Below are 16,429 nucleotides of genomic sequence, written 5' to 3' on the forward strand. Positions count from 1 at the left end.
GTTGATCAACACTGATTTAGCAATCATGAAACGGAATCATTTTGGATAATATTGTCTAATTTCCTTTCATATCCAACGTTAAAACAGGTGTACAATCTGCGGCGCTCGGCGGCTTTCGGAGAGAGAAGTGAAAAAGCTTACGGCACCTGGGATTCCCAGGCGGTCTTCCATCCAGGTACTAACCAGGCCCTGCTCTGCTTAGCTTCCGAGATCAGACGAGATCGGGCGGAACTTTTTTTTTTATCTTTTATTATCAAAAATACATGACATTTTATTTTAAAATACATACAACCCAGAGGGTACCGACATACAAAACAAAATAAAACACTACACAAAACCATACGAAAGAAAACCCTAAAACAAAGGGCCTTCTAGGGGGTAATCCACACAACCTTATTTTCACACAACCATATGGTTCACAAGGAGAAGCATAACTTCTCCTCTTCATCAATGCTACATATTGTGGTACCTTCCATAAAATGTTTCTTGCACCATTCCCTTTTACACATAAATAACAGCTTTACATGCGCTTTAAACATATTCTTAAACATTTCAATTACGTCTGTTTTTTTGTGATCAAATAGCGCCCTGTTCCTTTTTAAGAGTACCGCATATCTCGCAAAGCCAAGAATGGTGTTGGTTGCAATTGTTGTACTATCTTTCTTTTTTGGCAAGCCAAAAAGCCAGACCCACTCCCACTGGCCAATGTGTTTGGCCCCCACTCCACAACAGGTCATCAATATAGATTTGATATATGTGTGAATGGAATTTAAACCGGAACATTTCAAAAATAGATGCTCCAGATCTTCGTCTTCCCTTTCACACACAGCACACGTCCTTTGAAAAATGTTTTTGTGGATCTGATGCAGGACAATACTAGTGTATATCCTCCTGTGCCTCAGCTTGAAATCTGCTTGGAATAAAGCATGTGGTAGGTGAGGTACATCTAAATTTAACCAAATGGTCCCCATCTGCTCATCTGGGAAAAGTTCCTTCCACCTTTTCTCCGATGCAGGCTTCATGGCCACTTTCCGTACCAGTATGTTATAAATGCATTTTGTTTTGGCTTTACCTATTGGCGTATACTTGTCCCCGAGGCACAGAAGGAATTCCATTCCATCGTCCTGCATCCGCTCCTCGTCATCTGTAAGGTGTAACCAATCATTGTCCACACAGTTAAAAACTCTTGCACCAACATCTCTAATTTGTTTTGCTCTATACCTAACATTGGCTCTTTTGAGGCCTACTTCCGTTTTGTTTATATCAAAAACCCAATCTCCTGCTGCTTTACATATGCTCCCCAAGGAGGTCAACCCCGCACTCTCGAGTGCTTTCGACACAATGGGCCTTCCTGCATAAACAAAGAAAGGGGAGTTGAGAAAAGGTAACTGCATCACGTGCGCTCTCCATTTGCAGTCAAGGCTGAGGTGGGGAAGAATCTTGTCCCAAGCCTCCAGCACCTCACGATAGAACCCCGGCAGCCCCCCAATCACATCCCTGGGACTGAAGGCACCTAAATTGAAGTAGCTCTTCTCTCCGTATTCAGCCAGGAGCCCTGCCAGGGTGTCTTTCCAAGGATGCTTCCTCTTCGCATCCAAAAACCGTCCAAGCATTTTAACCCTTAGCGCATCTCTTTTGGCACTAATATCCATCAGAGTTAGACCCCCCTCCTCTTTCTTAGCTATTAAGGTCTTGCGTGCTATCATATTTCCCTTCCCCCTCCACAAAAAAGAGGATGTCACACTATTCAGAGAATGGAGCGCCCATTCGGGCAGCTCGCAAGATCCCAAAATATGTACAATTGTTGACAGTACCAGCGCATTACACACTTTTACCTTCCCTCTGATGGTAAGCCCACGGGCCTGCCACATATTACAGATATTTCTAGTTCGTTTTATGGCTTCATGCCAGTTTTTATCCCGGGCAGCGCTTTCGTTTTTCCCTATATACACTCCTAAAACTTTCCTCTCATCTACTAATTTGAAACCCCATTTATTTATATCCATGCTATCTTCTTTAAACACCATTATTTCTGATTTCCCACTGTTAACTTTAGCTCCCGAAGCCTTTTCGTAATCATTTATATGATTCATTACCCTCTCTATATATGTACTATTTCTTAAAAATATATTAATATCATCTGCATACTGTACTACTTTTAAATTCCTATTCCCATTCGTATTGATCCCCACTATCCTATCATCGTTATTTATCATTAAAGCCAACGGTTCTACCACCAGGCTGAAGAGCGTAGCTGACATAGGGCATCCCTGTCGTATTGACCTCCGCAGCCCCACCTGATCGGTCAGGAACCCATTTACCTTAATCCTGCTTCTGGCATTCACATACAATAATTTAACCCAGTTAATATATCTCTCCCCAAAACCATATTTACTTAACACCTCCCACAAAAAACTATGCTCTACTCGATCAAACGCTTTCTCTAGATCGATCCCCAATAAACACCCACCTTCCCTATTTAGGATCCCCACTACATTTTTTACCGTTATTATATTATCATTAATCTCCCTGCCTGGAATACCATACGTTTGCGTTTCTGTAACAATACCTTTTATCACCTCCCTCATCCTAAAGGCTAATATTTTTGCAATGATTTTATAATCCATATTTAAAACACTTATTGGTCTGTAATAGTCTAACTTATCTTTACTCCCTTTCTTCTTGTATATTAATGTGATGATCCCCTCCGTAAGCTTATCTGAAGTTTTTTTTCCTTCTCCATTTCTTCAAACACTTGAAGCAGGATTGGGGAGAAAAACTCTGGGAAACCCTGATACAGTTCTGCCGTAAGTCCGTCGGACCCCGGGCTCTTATTCTTTTTAAGATTTTTGATTGCAGTCTCTATGTCCTGTACAGCTATATCCTTATCACAAAGGACTTTGTCATTTGCACTTATTTTTTTCTCAATGTGGCTGGTAATCCGTTCTATCTGCTCTTTCTCTGGGCTTTGCCCTTTATATAACTCCTCATAGTATTCATGTACTATACCCAATATCTCATCTTTTTCTTTACATATCACACCACTTTTGTTCTGCAGTTGCTGTATATGTTGTCTCTCCTGCGTTACTTTTTCCAGCCCCAAGAAGTAAGCCGTGCTTCTTTCCCCTTCAAGCAGTGCCTGAGACCTACTCCTCACCGCTGCACCTTTGCATCTTTTGGCCTCAAACTCTGCAAGTTTTATTTTATACACTTCATATTCCTCGCTACTATACTTTTCATCCAATTCCATCTTTTCTATTTCCACATTCAACAACTCGTTTATTATACTTTCCTTTCTCTTTTCTTCCCATCTTTTCTCTCGACTATAGTTGATACTTAATTTTTTGATTCTCAGTTTAATATCTTCCCAGAATTCTATTTTATTATCAACATATTTTATACCACTCATTCCATTAATTAATAGATTCCTGATCTTATTTTTATATATCGTGTCCTCTAATAAGCTGTTATTGTGGCACCATATCCCTCTTCCCCTTTTAACAGTGACATCTCCCAACTTCAATTCAATTTGAGCATGATCGCTCCATGTGTTGAATATGTACTGAATGTCATAAGTCTGTCTGATCATCCCTGATGCTACCAGAGCCAAATCTATACGGGACTGCTTTAATCGACCCTGCACGATTTGCCTCCTTGAAAACCCTCTAGTGCTGGGGTGGAGTACCCTCCACACATCAATCAAGTTTGAACCCGAAATTAGGTTTTTGAGTACCGTCCTACTTGAATCATTCTTATATGTGTTGTTTTTAGAGCTATCTCTGTTGCTCAGAACCACGTTAAAGTCTCCTATTATTATAGTTTTGTTGTTGATCCACCTATTTAAATCCATAAAAAATTTCTTCCTATCATTCTCTACGTTCGGAGCATGTATATTTATTAATCTAATAATTTCATCATTGACTAAAATTTCTAGAATTATACATTTACCATCATTGCCTCTATAAATGCATTTGCTATTGGTATCATGTTGTTTTTTTATCAACACCGCTACTCCTCCTGTTCTTCCACTTCCTTCAGCAGAGTATACCGTCCCTCTCCAATGCTTGTGTACATATTTGGTTGTGATCAAGTCCCAGTGTGTTTCTTGAAGACACAATATGTCTGTCAGATGGTTCTTACTAAACACTGCTTGAATCTTGTCTGCATTTCTGAAACCATTTGTATTTAGGGAGGTTATACTTATATCCACAGAACCCATTAGCGCATACATAAATATTATTATCATGAACGTGTTCATTATGGCTTATCCTTAGAGCAAGGATTTTTTTTCTTCCTTGCCCTGTTTTTCCCCCCCTGCTCCCCCCGCCTCTTTCTCACCTCTATTATTTTTTCCACATCCATTTCAGAGTCTGATGCGGTATCCAGCAGCAAAGGTGGAGTCCCACCGGTGTTGACGTCCACTGCATCCAGGGTGGCTCCCATCCCCAAAAACTCACTCTCTATTGCCTCAGCGGTAGGTGGCGTGCTCTCTGGAGCCCTGTTCTGCACCTCTGTCTCTTGCCCAAACGCCTGTGTCTTTTCAGGCTCCTCCTGCAACAGTGGTTTTCTCAGCCTGCCGTCCTGCACCTTCCCTTTTCCTTGGCTTGGCGCCGCCTCAGGTGCAGCCGTTGAAACGGTCGTCTCCTCCTCAGCCGCTTCCAGCCATTCCGGAAATACCTCCAGCACGCCCACGCTGCTCTCATCCTCTTCCTCATGACCACCTGCATCCTCGTCGCTGCCGCCGATCCCCTCCTTGTCGCTTTCTCCTTCTTCCTCACCCCTCTCTTGGGTGCTGGCTCCAGTTTGGCTCGGTTCCTCCTCCCGCATGTTACATCTGCAATGCTCCGTCTCCTCCCCGCATAGGGTACACTTTTTCTGATGTTTTCGGGGGCATTCTCTGGCGTAGTGCCCCTGTACCCCACACTGGTGGCACATAAACTCCGGACAGTCCCGTACTATGTGTCCTGGCTGCATGCACATCCGGCACACCCTCACCTGTTTGTCATGCAACACCCTGAAATATTCTGCCCCCAATACAGTGTTGAATTTTGTAGAATATGGGAGTGACTGTACATGTTCATTAAATCTGACCCGGACAAATCTTGTCCCGTCTGCCACCTTGGTGCCTGGCCACATCCGTCTTTTATAAGGGGTGACCGCAGAGACCCCCCAACCCCTCAGTTTGCACTCAATCTCAGTGTCCTCTATATAATATGGTAGGTTGAGAAAAGAAACAACCAGTTCATCATTGCTGATTTCCCTTGCATGGACCTTGGTATCACCTATTTTGAAGCCATCCATGAGCCTCTGCTTCCCTTTTGGGTGGCTCATGGTGACTTCATACTTCTTTGGGTTTATCACCCGGCAGGCCATGAGTCCTCCACAAATCTCCTTAATGCAGTGCATCAGTTCCATTACAGGGATCGTAATATCCCCCTCTGTCTCCACACTCACGGTCAAGCTCCGCTGTCTTTTCCCGTCCTCATTGTTATTCTCGCCGTCATTCCCACTTGTCTTCTCCTTTCTTTGTCCATCTGCCATCATCTTCATCATTGGCATCTGCCCACTTTGTGTTTGTTCACGCTGTTGGTCCATCATTGAAAAAAGGGATGAAAAAAACCCTCACACAAAAAAGGATAATTCCTTCGAGTATGCACAAAACCCGGTAAAAAAGAAAAAAGTCCCCCAGACAGTGTAACACTGCTGGGGGATATTAAACAACAAAGTCTCACAAAGAAAAACAATCTCACTCAGAGCATTGAAATCTCAAGAAAAAAGAGAAGGGAAAAAAAGTCCTCCAAAAGACGTGTGCCAAACAAATCTAGCTTGTAACTCACTTCCTGCAATGGGCGGAGCCTTCACATGTGATCAGACGAGATCGGGCGGAACCAGAGAGGTATGGCCGTAAGCTGCTTTTTATCTTTTTCCTAATCCTTTATAATGCGTCAATGAATTATGACACGCCTGCCGTTGGCATCTTTGTGTGGGTTAAATAAGGGTATGCAAAGAAGGCTGTGACATCCCATGCCGAAAATTGGATGGACTAGAGAAGACCCGCCCAGGGGTCCCAGCCAATCGGTGAATGGCCATTGCAGTCCCCGCCACCTCAAATGGCCTGACGATGGTATGGACGTAAGCCACCTTTCATCTTCTTCCTATTGCATCTCTTCTACAATGTGAATTTTTTTTTACAATTGTGTAGGTGTACAATCTACGGCGCTGGGCGGCTTTCAGAGAGAGAAGTGAAAAAGCTTACGGCACCTGGGATTCCCAGGCGGTCTTCCATCCAGGTACTAACCAGGCCCTGCTCTGCTTAGCTTCCGAGATCAGACGAGATCGGGCGGAACCAGAGAGGTATGGCCGTAAGCTGCTTTTCATCTTTTTCCTAATCCTTTAAAACGTGTCAAAGATAATCAGAAGTTTCTTTTTCTAAAATTGAAGCAGTTCTTAGCATTGGCAAGAGAGGTTCCTAAAGCCTGAAGGTAACTTTACTTTTCTTCACTGGCAATTCTAACATGTTGGGTTAGCACCTGTATTTCAACGGCTAAATTACAAACAATAGTATGCCAATCGTAAATGTTGATCAACACTAATTTAGCAATCATGAAACGGAATCATTTTGGATAATATTGTCTAATTTCCTTTCATATCCAACGTTAAAACAACACTAAACATGCATCTCTTCAACAATGTGATATTCTTTTTGTAATTTGTAGGTGTACAATCTGCGGCGCTGGGCGGCATTCGGAGAGAGAAGTGAAAAAGCTTACGGCACCTGGGATTCCCAGGCGGTCTTCCATCCAGGTACTAACCAGGCCCTGCTCTGCTTAGCTTCCGAGATCAGACGAGATCGGGCGGAACCAGAGAGGTATGGCCGTAAGCTGCTTTTTATCTTTTTCCTAATCCTTTATAATGCGTCAAAGAATTATGACACGCCTGCCGTTGGCATCTTTGTGTGGGTTAAATAAGGGTATGCAAAGAAGGCTGTGACATCCCATGCCGAAAATTGGATGGACTAGAGAAGACCCGCCCAGGGGTCCCAGCCAATCGGTGAATGGCCATTGCAGTCCCCGCCACCTCAAATGGCCTGACGATGGTATGGACGTAAGCCACCTTTCATCTTCTTCCTATTGCATGTCTTCTACAATGTGAATTTTTTTTTACAATTGTGTAGGTGTACAATCTACGGCGCTGGGCGGCTTTCAGAGAGAGAAGTGAAAAAGCTTACGGCACCTGGGATTCCCAGGCGGTCTTCCATCCAGGTACTAACCAGGCCCTGCTCTGCTTAGCTTCCGAGATCAGACGAGATCGGGCGGAACCAGAGAGGTATGGCCGTAAGCTGCTTTTCATCTTTTTCCTAATCCTTTAAAACGTGTCAAAGATAATCAGAAGTTTCTTTTTCTAAAATTGAAGCAGTTCTTAGCATTGGCAAGAGAGGTTCCTAAAGCCTGAAGGTAACTTTACTTTTCTTCACTGGCAATTCTAACATGTTGGGTTAGCACCTGTATTTCAACGGCTAAATTACAAACAATAGTATGCCAATCGTAAATGTTGATCAACACTAATTTAGCAATCATGAAACGGAATCATTTTGGATAATATTGTCTAATTTTCTTTCATATCCAACGTTAAAACAACACTAAACATGCATCTCTTCAACAATGTGATATTCTTTTTGTAATTTGTAGGTGTACAATCTGCGGCGCTCGGCGGCTTTCGGAGAGAGAAGTGAAAAAGCTTACGGCACCTAGGATTCCCAGGCGGTCTTCCATCCAGGTACTAACCAGGCCCTGCTCTGCTTAGCTTCCGAGATCAGACGAGATCGGGCGGAACCAGAGAGGTATGGCCGTAAGCTGCTTTTTATCTTTTTCCTAATCCTTTATAATGCGTCAATGAATTATGACACGCCTGCCGTTGGCATCTTTGTGTGGGTTAAATAAGGGTATGCAAAGAAGGCTGTGACATCCCATGCCGAAAATTGGATGGACTAGAGAAGACCCGCCCAGGGGTCCCAGCCAATCGGTGAATGGCCATTGCAGTCCCCGCCACCTCAAATGGCCTGACGATAGTATGGACGTAAGCCACCTTTCATCTTCTTCCTATTGCATCTCTTCTACAATGTGAATTTTTTTTTACAATTGTGCAGGTGTACAATTTACGGCGCTGGGCGGCTTTCAGAGAGAGAAGTGAAAAAGCTTACGGCACCTGGGATTCCCAGGCGGTCTTCCATCCAGGTACTAACCAGGCCCTGCTCTGCTTAGCTTCCGAGATCAGACGAGATCGGGCGGAACCAGAGAGGTATGGCCGTAAGCTGCTTTTCATCTTTTTCCTAATCCTTTAAAACGTGTCAAAGATAATCAGAAGTTTCTTTTTCTAAAATTGAAGCAGTTCTTAGCATTGGCAAGAGAGGTTCCTAAAGCCTGAAGGTAACTTTACTTTTCTTCACTGGCAATTCTAACATGTTGGGTTAGCACCTGTATTTCAACGGCTAAATTACAAACAATAGTATGCCAATCGTAAATGTTGATCAACACTAATTTAGCAATCATGAAACGGAATCATTTTGGATAATATTGTCTAATTTCCTTTCATATCCAACGTTAAAACAACACTAAACATGCATCTCTTCAACAATGTGATATTCTTTTTGTAATTTGTAGGTGTACAATCTGCGGCGCTGGGCGGCTTTCGGAGAGAGAAGTGAAAAAGCTTACGGCACCTGGGATTCCCAGGCGGTCTTCCATCCAGGTACTAACCAGGCCCTGCACTGCTTAGCTTCCGAGATCAGACGAGATCGGGCGGAACCAGAGAGGTATGGCCGTAAGCTGTTTTTATCTTTTTCCTAATCCTTTATAATGCGTCAATGAATTATGACACGCCTGCCGTTGGCATCTTTGTGTGGGTTAAATAAGGGTATGCAAAGAAGGCTGTGACATCCCATGCCGAAAATTGGATGGACTAGAGAAGACCCGCCCAGGGGTCCCAGCCAATCGGTGAATGGCCATTGCAGTCCCCGCCACCTCAAATGGCCTGACGATGGTATGGACGTAAGCCACCTTTCATCTTCTTCCTATTGCATCTCTTCTACAATGTGACATTTTTTTTACAATTGTGTAGGTGTACAATCTGCGGCGCTGGGCGGCTTTCAGAGAGAGAAGTGAAAAAGCTTACGGCACCTGGGATTCCCAGGCGGTCTTCCATCCAGGTACTAACCAGGCCCTGCTCTGCTTAGCTTCCGAGATCAGACGAGATCGGGCGGAACCAGAGAGGTATGGCCGTAAGCTGCTTTTCATCTTTTTCCTAATCCTTTAAAACGTGTCAAAGATAATCAGAAGTTTCTTTTTCTAAAATTGAAGCAGTTCTTAGCATTGGCAAGAGAGGTTCCTAAAGCCTGAAGGTAACTTTACTTTTCTTCACTGGCAATTCTAACATGTTGGGTTAGCACCTGTATTTCAACGGCTAAATTACAAACAATAGTATGCCAATCGTAAATGTTGATCAACACTAATTTAGCAATCATGAAACGGAATCATTTTGGATAATATTGTCTAATTTCCTTTCATATCCAACGTTAAAACAACACTAAACATGCATCTCTTCAACAATGTGATATTCTTTTTGTAATTTGTAGGTGTACAATCTGCGGCGCTCGGCGGCTTTCGGAGAGAGAAGTGAAAAAGCTTACGGCACCTGGGATTCCCAGGCGGTCTTCCATCCAGGTACTAACCAGGCCCTGCTCTGCTTAGCTTCCGAGATCAGACGAGATCGGGCGGAACCAGAGAGGTATGGCCGTAAGCTGCTTTTTATCTTTTTCCTAATCCTTTATAATGCGTCAATGAATTATGACACGCCTGCCGTTGGCATCTTTGTGTGGGTTAAATAAGGGTATGCAAAGAAGGCTGTGACATCCCATGCCGAAAATTGGATGGACTAGAGAAGACCCGCCCAGGGGTCCCAGCCAATCGGTGAATGGCCATTGCAGTCCCCGCCACCTCAAATGGCCTGACGATGGTATGGACGTAAGCCACCTTTCATCTTCTTCCTATTGCATCTCTTCTACAATGTGACATTTTTTTTACAATTGTGTAGGTGTACAATCTACGGCGCTGGGCGGCTTTCAGAGAGAGAAGTGAAAAAGCTTACGGCACCTGGGATTCCCAGGCGGTCTTCCATCCAGGTACTAACCAGGCCCTGCTCTGCTTAGCTTCCGAGATCAGACGAGATCGGGCGGAACCAGAGAGGTATGGCCGTAAGCTGCTTTTCATCTTTTTCCTAATCCTTTAAAACGTGTCAAAGATAATCAGAAGTTTCTTTTTCTAAAATTGAAGCAGTTCTTAGCATTGGCAAGAGAGGTTCCTAAAGCCTGAAGGTAACTTTACTTTTCTTCACTGGCAATTCTAACATGTTGGGTTAGCACCTGTATTTCAACGGCTAAATTACAAACAATAGTATGCCAATCGTAAATGTTGATCAACACTAATTTAGCAATCATGAAACGGAATCATTTTGGATAATATTGTCTAATTTCCTTTCATATCCAACGTTAAAACAACACTAAACATGCATCTCTTCAACAATGTGATATTCTTTTTGTAATTTGTAGGTGTACAATCTGCGGCGCTCGGCGGCTTTCGGAGAGAGAAGTGAAAAAGCTTACGGCACCTGGGATTCCCAGGCGGTCTTCCATCCAGGTACTAACCAGGCCCTGCTCTGCTTAGCTTCCGAGATCAGACGAGATCGGGCGGAACCAGAGAGGTATGGCCGTAAGCTGCTTTTTATCTTTTTCCTAATCCTTTATAATGCGTCAATGAATTATGACACGCCTGCCGTTGGCATCTTTGTGTGGGTTAAATAAGGGTATGCAAAGAAGGCTGTGACATCCCATGCCGAAAATTGGATGGACTAGAGAAGACCCGCCCAGGGGTCCCAGCCAATCGGTGAATGGCCATTGCAGTCCCCGCCACCTCAAATGGCCTGACGATGGTATGGACGTAAGCCACCTTTCATCTTCTTCCTATTGCATCTCTTCTACAATGTGACATTTTTTTTACAATTGTGTAGGTGTACAATCTACGGCGCTGGGCGGCTTTCAGAGAGAGAAGTGAAAAAGCTTACGGCACCTGGGATTCCCAGGCGGTCTTCCATCCAGGTACTAACCAGGCCCTGCTCTGCTTAGCTTCCGAGATCAGACGAGATCGGGCGGAACCAGAGAGGTATGGCCGTAAGCTGCTTTTCATCTTTTTCCTAATCCTTTAAAACGTGTCAAAGATAATCAGAAGTTTCTTTTTCTAAAATTGAAGCAGTTCTTAGCATTGGCAAGAGAGGTTCCTAAAGCCTGAAGGTAACTTTACTTTTCTTCACTGGCAATTCTAACATGTTGGGTTAGCACCTGTATTTCAACGGCTAAATTACAAACAATAGTATGCCAATCGTAAATGTTGATCAACACTAATTTAGCAATCATGAAACGGAATCATTTTGGATAATATTGTCTAATTTCCTTTCATATCCAACGTTAAAACAACACTAAACATGCATCTCTTCAACAATGTGATATTCTTTTTGTAATTTGTAGGTGTACAATCTGCGGCGCTCGGCGGCTTTCGGAGAGAGAAGTGAAAAAGCTTACGGCACCTGGGATTCCCAGGCGGTCTTCCATCCAGGTACTAACCAGGCCCTGCTCTGCTTAGCTTCCGAGATCAGACGAGATCGGGCGGAACCAGAGAGGTATGGCCGTAAGCTGCTTTTCATCTTTTTCCTAATCCTTTAAAACGTGTCAAAGATAATCAGAAGTTTCTTTTTCCAAAATTGAAGCAGTTCTTAGCATTGGCAAGAGAGGTTCCTAAAACCTAAAGGGAACTTTACTTTTCTTCACTGGTAAATCTAACATGTTTGGTTAGCACCTGTATTTCAACGGCTAAATTACAAACAAAAGTATGCCAATTGTTAAATGTTGATCAACACTAATTTAGCAACCATGAAACGGAATCATGTTTGATAATATTGTCTAAATGCCTTTCATATCCAACGTTAAAACAACAATAAACATGCATCTCTTCAACAATGTGATATACTTTTTGTAATTTGTAGGTGTACAATCTGCGGCGCTCTGCAGCTTTCAGAGAGAAGTGAAAAAGCTTACGGCACCTGGGATTCCCAGGCGGTCTTCCATCCAGGTACTAACCAGGCCCTGGTCTGCTTAGCTTCCGAGATCAGACGAGATCGGGCGGAACCAGAGAGGTATGGCCGTAAGCTGCTTTTTATCTTTTTCCTAATCCTTTATAATGCGTCAAAAAATTATGTCACGCCTGCCGTTGGCATCTTTGTGTGGGTTAAATAAGGGTATGCAAAGAAGGCTGTGACATCCTATGGCGAAAATTGGATGGACTAGAGAAGACCCGCCCAGGAGTCCCAGCCAATCGGTGGATGGCCATTGCAGTCCCCGCCACCTCAAATGGCCTGACGAGGGTATGGACGTAAGCCACCTTTCATCTTCTTCCTATTGCATCTCTTCTACAATGTGATCAACTTTTTACAATTGTGTAGGTGTACAAGCTACGGCGCTGGGCGGCTTTCAGAGAGAGAAGTGAAAAAGCTTACGGCACCTGGGATTCCCAGGCGGTCTTCCATCCAGGTACTAACCAGGCCCTGCTCTGCTTAGCTTCCGAGATTTTTTTTTTTTTTTTTTATCTTTTATTATCAAAAATACAAAAAATACATTACATTTGTTTTTTCGCACTCATACACCCACGCAACACATATTTATCATATCATATTACATCATATCATATTACAATTACAGACCCAGGAGTTTAATTCTCAATTAGAAATAGAAGACGAGCCCCTGCCCTTCTACAACTTCACCCATCGCTGTCTTATTTAAAAAATGCTCCGAGACCCATTCTTTCCTACAGACATACAGCAGTCTAATGTGTGCTTTTAACATATTCTTGTACAACTCCAAAATGCTTACAGTCTTTCCTTCGTACAGTGCATAATTTCTCCTCAGGATTACTGCGTGCCTGGCAAATGCAAGGAGTGTATTCACTTGGGCTTCAGCCCCTCCTTTACTTTTTTTGGGCATGCCAAAAAGCCATATCCAGTCCCAGTCTTTCAGACTCTCTTCATTTACACCACATTGATTGCATAACATTCTGCGCACATATATCTGCAAACTTTTTAGGGCTGGACATTCAAGTGTGAGATGTTCCAAAGTCTCGTCCTCTAGCCCACACACCGCACAAGTCCTTTCAAATTTGTCTCTGTATATTTGATGGAGGACGATGCTTGTGAAAATCCGCCTGTGCCTCAGTTTGAATTCTGTGTTGAAAACTGAATGTGGGATAAATGGGACGTTTAGGTTCCCCCAGATTGTCTGGATTTCTTTTTTTGGAAACATGCTTGCCCATCTTGGTTCTGATGCTGGTTTCTTGACCAGTTTTCTAATTAGAATGTTGTAGATTACCTTTGTTTTTATTTGTGTAACTGGGATATTCTTTCCATTGTGGCACAGAATAAAGTTCACCCCGTCGCCCTGCCCTTTGCTGTTACTGCGCATCAATGTTTGCCATTCCTTGCAAATACATTTATTAACTCTCAACCCAATTTCCGCTATCTGTTTCTTCTTAAAAAACACCCCCGCTCTGTTCAAGATCGCTAATGCTTTCCCACAATCAAAACCCAACTTACCCCCTCTCCCGTCGGCCCCCCCCAGTGTCGTCAGGCCTGCCTCACGGAGCGGCTTGGACGCCAGGGGCCTGCCTTTGTGCAAGAAGAAAGGTGAGTTGAGGATCGGTAACAGCATCACCTGCTCTCTGTATTCCATGTCCGGTCTGAGGTGGGGCAGAAACTTGTCCCAGGCCTCCAACATTTCCCGGTAGAAACCTGGAAACCCTAACCCAGAAACATTTCTTGGAGCAAAAGCAAACAGGTTGTAGTTATTCTTCTCACCGTACTCTGTCAGGAGGGTCGCCAGGTTGTCTTTCCATGGATGTTGCCTTCTCAGGTCAAGAAATTTCCCAATTAGCTTAACCCTCAGAGCATCTCTTTTGGCTCTGAGGTCAATCAGATCTAGACCCCCCTCCCTTTTGCTAGCGATTAGCGTCCTGCGGGCGATTGTATTGCCCTTCCTCTTCCACAAGAATGAGGAAATCACTGCATTAATTGAATCTGAAGCCCAATTCGGCATCTCGCAAGACCCCAAAATGTAGTTAACTTTTGACAATACTAGCGCATTAGATATGATTACCTTCCCTCTTAGGTTCAGGCCCCTGGCGTACCACAGGTTACATATGTTTTTAATTTTCTCAATAATTTCTGTCCAGGTTTTGTCCCTGGCGCCTTCTTCATTTTCCCCTATATATACCCCAAGTACTTTCCTCACGTCTTGTACTATTTTGAACCCCCATTTGTTATCCAGAGCTTCGTCTTTATTAAAAACCATTAATTCAGTTTTTGTCATGTTGATTTTTGCCCCTGAGGCGACTCCGAATTCCTCCATGTGCTCCATGATGTGGTCAATGCTTTTTGTATCCTTAACACAAATGTTGATGTCATCAGCATATTGGATTATTTTAATTTCCCTGCCTTTACTAGTTTTCACTCCATCTATTCTCTTATCCTCCACTAGCATCAATGCCAGGGGTTCTGCCACAAGGCTGTAGAGCATAGCGGACAACGGGCATCCCTGTCTGACCGCCCTTTTCAACTCAACAGGCTCGGTGAGGGCCCCGTTGACCCTGACTCTACTTTTTGCTTCAGCATATAATAATTTCACCCAGTTTATAAATTCCCCCCCGAACCCATACGCCTTTAGTGCTTCCCAAAGGAATCGATGTTCTACCCTGTCAAAGGCCTTTTCCAGATCGATTCCCAGCAGATAGCCCCCTTCTTTTTTCATGATCCTGACTAGGTCTTTTATCAGGATGATGTTGTCATGTATATCTCTACCAGGTATGCTATATGTTTGCGTATCCATAATTATTGTCTTAATCACTTTTTTTAGTCTGTTTGCCAATACTTTTGCTAATATTTTATAATCTGTATTTAAAACACTGATTGGTCTATAATTTCCCAGTTTGTCCCTAGTACCTTTATTTTTATAGATCAAGGTAATTATCCCCTCTGTGAACGTTTCAGGCATGCTTTGGCTTAATTGCATTTCATTATATACAGTTAACAGGACCGGAGCAAACAGGTCAGGGAACCTTTGATATAATTCGGCAGTTAGCCCATCCTTTCCTGGACTCTTGTTCCTGTTTAGATTTTTGATGGCCACTTCTATTTCCTCTACCCGGATTGGCTGCTCACAAAAGGTTTTATCTTCTTCTTGTAGCTGTTTTGTGATATGATTCGTTATTTTTGTAATCTGTGCATTCTGCGGATTTTGGTCAGTATACAATTCTTTGTAGTAATTAAAGACAGTTGCCATAATTTCCTCCTTGTCCTCAATCACAGATTTATTGTCGTTCTCCAGTTGCCTAATATGCTGTCTTTCTTGGGCTGTTTTCTCCAATCCTAAAAAGAACGCTGTGCTCTTTTCTCCTTCTAATAGATGCTGTGCCCTACTCCTAATGGCTGCCCCCTTACATCTTTTTGCTTCCATCTCGTCCAATTTAGCTTTGTAGAGTTCATATTTCTCGCTGGTATGAGTTTCATCGGTTTCTGCCTGTTCTATTTCTATCCTTAACAAGTTGTTTAACATTCTTTCTTCAATCCTTTCTTCCCATCTTTTTTTTTTACAATAATTTATGCTTATTTTTTTAATCCTAAGTTTAGCGTCCTCCCAATAATTTGTCTTTTCTTCTACATATTTAATATCCGTAGCTATATTGTTTAACTCTGTCTCTATTCTTTGTTTGTACTTATCGTCCCGTAGGATGCTATTGTTTAGACACCATAATCCCCTTCCCCTCTCCATTTTGTCCCCAAGTGTCATATTAAGTTGAGCGTGATCACTCAATATATTAAACTTATATTTAATATCTACTATATGTTTAACTCTCCCCGAGGCGACCAGCGCCAGATCTATCCTAGACTGTTTTAATTTGCCCATGACCACTTGCCGCCTCGAAAACCCTCTACTCCTAGGGTTGAAAACCCTCCATGCATCTATCATATTGTTTCCTGTGATTATATTTTTTAAGGTTCTCCTACTCATGTCGCTGTTATATTTATTATTAATTGATACGTCATTGTTAGTTAGGGCGACGTTAAAGTCTCCCATGATTATCGTTTCCACAGTTATCCATTTTTCTAGTTTCTGGAAGAAAGTATTCCTCTCCTCGCCAATATTTGGGGCGTATATATTAATTATTCTGATTGGTTCTCCCTTATAAATCACCTCTATTATAATGCATCTGCCTTCACTATCTTTAAAAATTTCCCTATACCCACTGATGTTTTCTGGGCCGATCAAAATGGCCACCCC

The 16,429-nt window shown here is 43.0% G+C and overlaps 13 non-coding genes across 13 annotated transcripts; all 13 read right to left on the reverse strand.

Moving 5' to 3' along the window:
- Positions 1–6,249: 6,249 nt before the first annotated feature.
- On the reverse strand, positions 6,250–6,368 carry LOC119205090 (5S ribosomal RNA). The gene has a single exon (XR_005117382.1). It is a non-coding gene; the product is annotated as a 5S ribosomal RNA (ribosomal RNA).
- Positions 6,369–6,763: 395 nt separating this feature from the next.
- LOC119205092 (5S ribosomal RNA) lies at positions 6,764–6,882 on the reverse strand. The gene has a single exon (XR_005117383.2). It is a non-coding gene; the product is annotated as a 5S ribosomal RNA (ribosomal RNA).
- A 339-nt stretch (positions 6,883–7,221) lies between these two features.
- LOC119202483 (5S ribosomal RNA) lies at positions 7,222–7,340 on the reverse strand. Its single transcript, XR_005117381.1, has one exon. It is a non-coding gene; the product is annotated as a 5S ribosomal RNA (ribosomal RNA).
- Positions 7,341–7,735: 395 nt separating this feature from the next.
- Positions 7,736–7,854, reverse strand: LOC119206119 (5S ribosomal RNA). Its single transcript, XR_005117906.2, has one exon. It is a non-coding gene; the product is annotated as a 5S ribosomal RNA (ribosomal RNA).
- Positions 7,855–8,193: 339 nt separating this feature from the next.
- Positions 8,194–8,312, reverse strand: LOC119206115 (5S ribosomal RNA). Its single transcript, XR_005117902.1, has one exon. It is a non-coding gene; the product is annotated as a 5S ribosomal RNA (ribosomal RNA).
- A 395-nt stretch (positions 8,313–8,707) lies between these two features.
- Positions 8,708–8,826, reverse strand: LOC134124297 (5S ribosomal RNA). The gene has a single exon (XR_009955750.1). It is a non-coding gene; the product is annotated as a 5S ribosomal RNA (ribosomal RNA).
- Positions 8,827–9,164: 338 nt separating this feature from the next.
- Positions 9,165–9,283, reverse strand: LOC134124250 (5S ribosomal RNA). Its single transcript, XR_009955704.1, has one exon. It is a non-coding gene; the product is annotated as a 5S ribosomal RNA (ribosomal RNA).
- Positions 9,284–9,678: 395 nt separating this feature from the next.
- On the reverse strand, positions 9,679–9,797 carry LOC134124251 (5S ribosomal RNA). Its single transcript, XR_009955705.1, has one exon. It is a non-coding gene; the product is annotated as a 5S ribosomal RNA (ribosomal RNA).
- Positions 9,798–10,136: 339 nt separating this feature from the next.
- LOC134124252 (5S ribosomal RNA) lies at positions 10,137–10,255 on the reverse strand. The gene has a single exon (XR_009955706.1). It is a non-coding gene; the product is annotated as a 5S ribosomal RNA (ribosomal RNA).
- Positions 10,256–10,650: 395 nt separating this feature from the next.
- LOC134124253 (5S ribosomal RNA) lies at positions 10,651–10,769 on the reverse strand. Its single transcript, XR_009955707.1, has one exon. It is a non-coding gene; the product is annotated as a 5S ribosomal RNA (ribosomal RNA).
- Positions 10,770–11,108: 339 nt separating this feature from the next.
- On the reverse strand, positions 11,109–11,227 carry LOC134124254 (5S ribosomal RNA). The gene has a single exon (XR_009955708.1). It is a non-coding gene; the product is annotated as a 5S ribosomal RNA (ribosomal RNA).
- Positions 11,228–11,622: 395 nt separating this feature from the next.
- Positions 11,623–11,741, reverse strand: LOC134124255 (5S ribosomal RNA). The gene has a single exon (XR_009955709.1). It is a non-coding gene; the product is annotated as a 5S ribosomal RNA (ribosomal RNA).
- A 394-nt stretch (positions 11,742–12,135) lies between these two features.
- Positions 12,136–12,254, reverse strand: LOC134124324 (5S ribosomal RNA). Its single transcript, XR_009955778.1, has one exon. It is a non-coding gene; the product is annotated as a 5S ribosomal RNA (ribosomal RNA).
- Between the last annotated feature and the right edge of the window lie 4,175 nt (positions 12,255–16,429).

The sequence above is a fragment of the Pungitius pungitius genome, unplaced genomic scaffold (assembly GCF_949316345.1).
Source record: "Pungitius pungitius unplaced genomic scaffold, fPunPun2.1 scaffold_49, whole genome shotgun sequence".
Classification (NCBI taxonomy): Eukaryota; Metazoa; Chordata; class Actinopteri; order Perciformes; family Gasterosteidae; genus Pungitius; species Pungitius pungitius.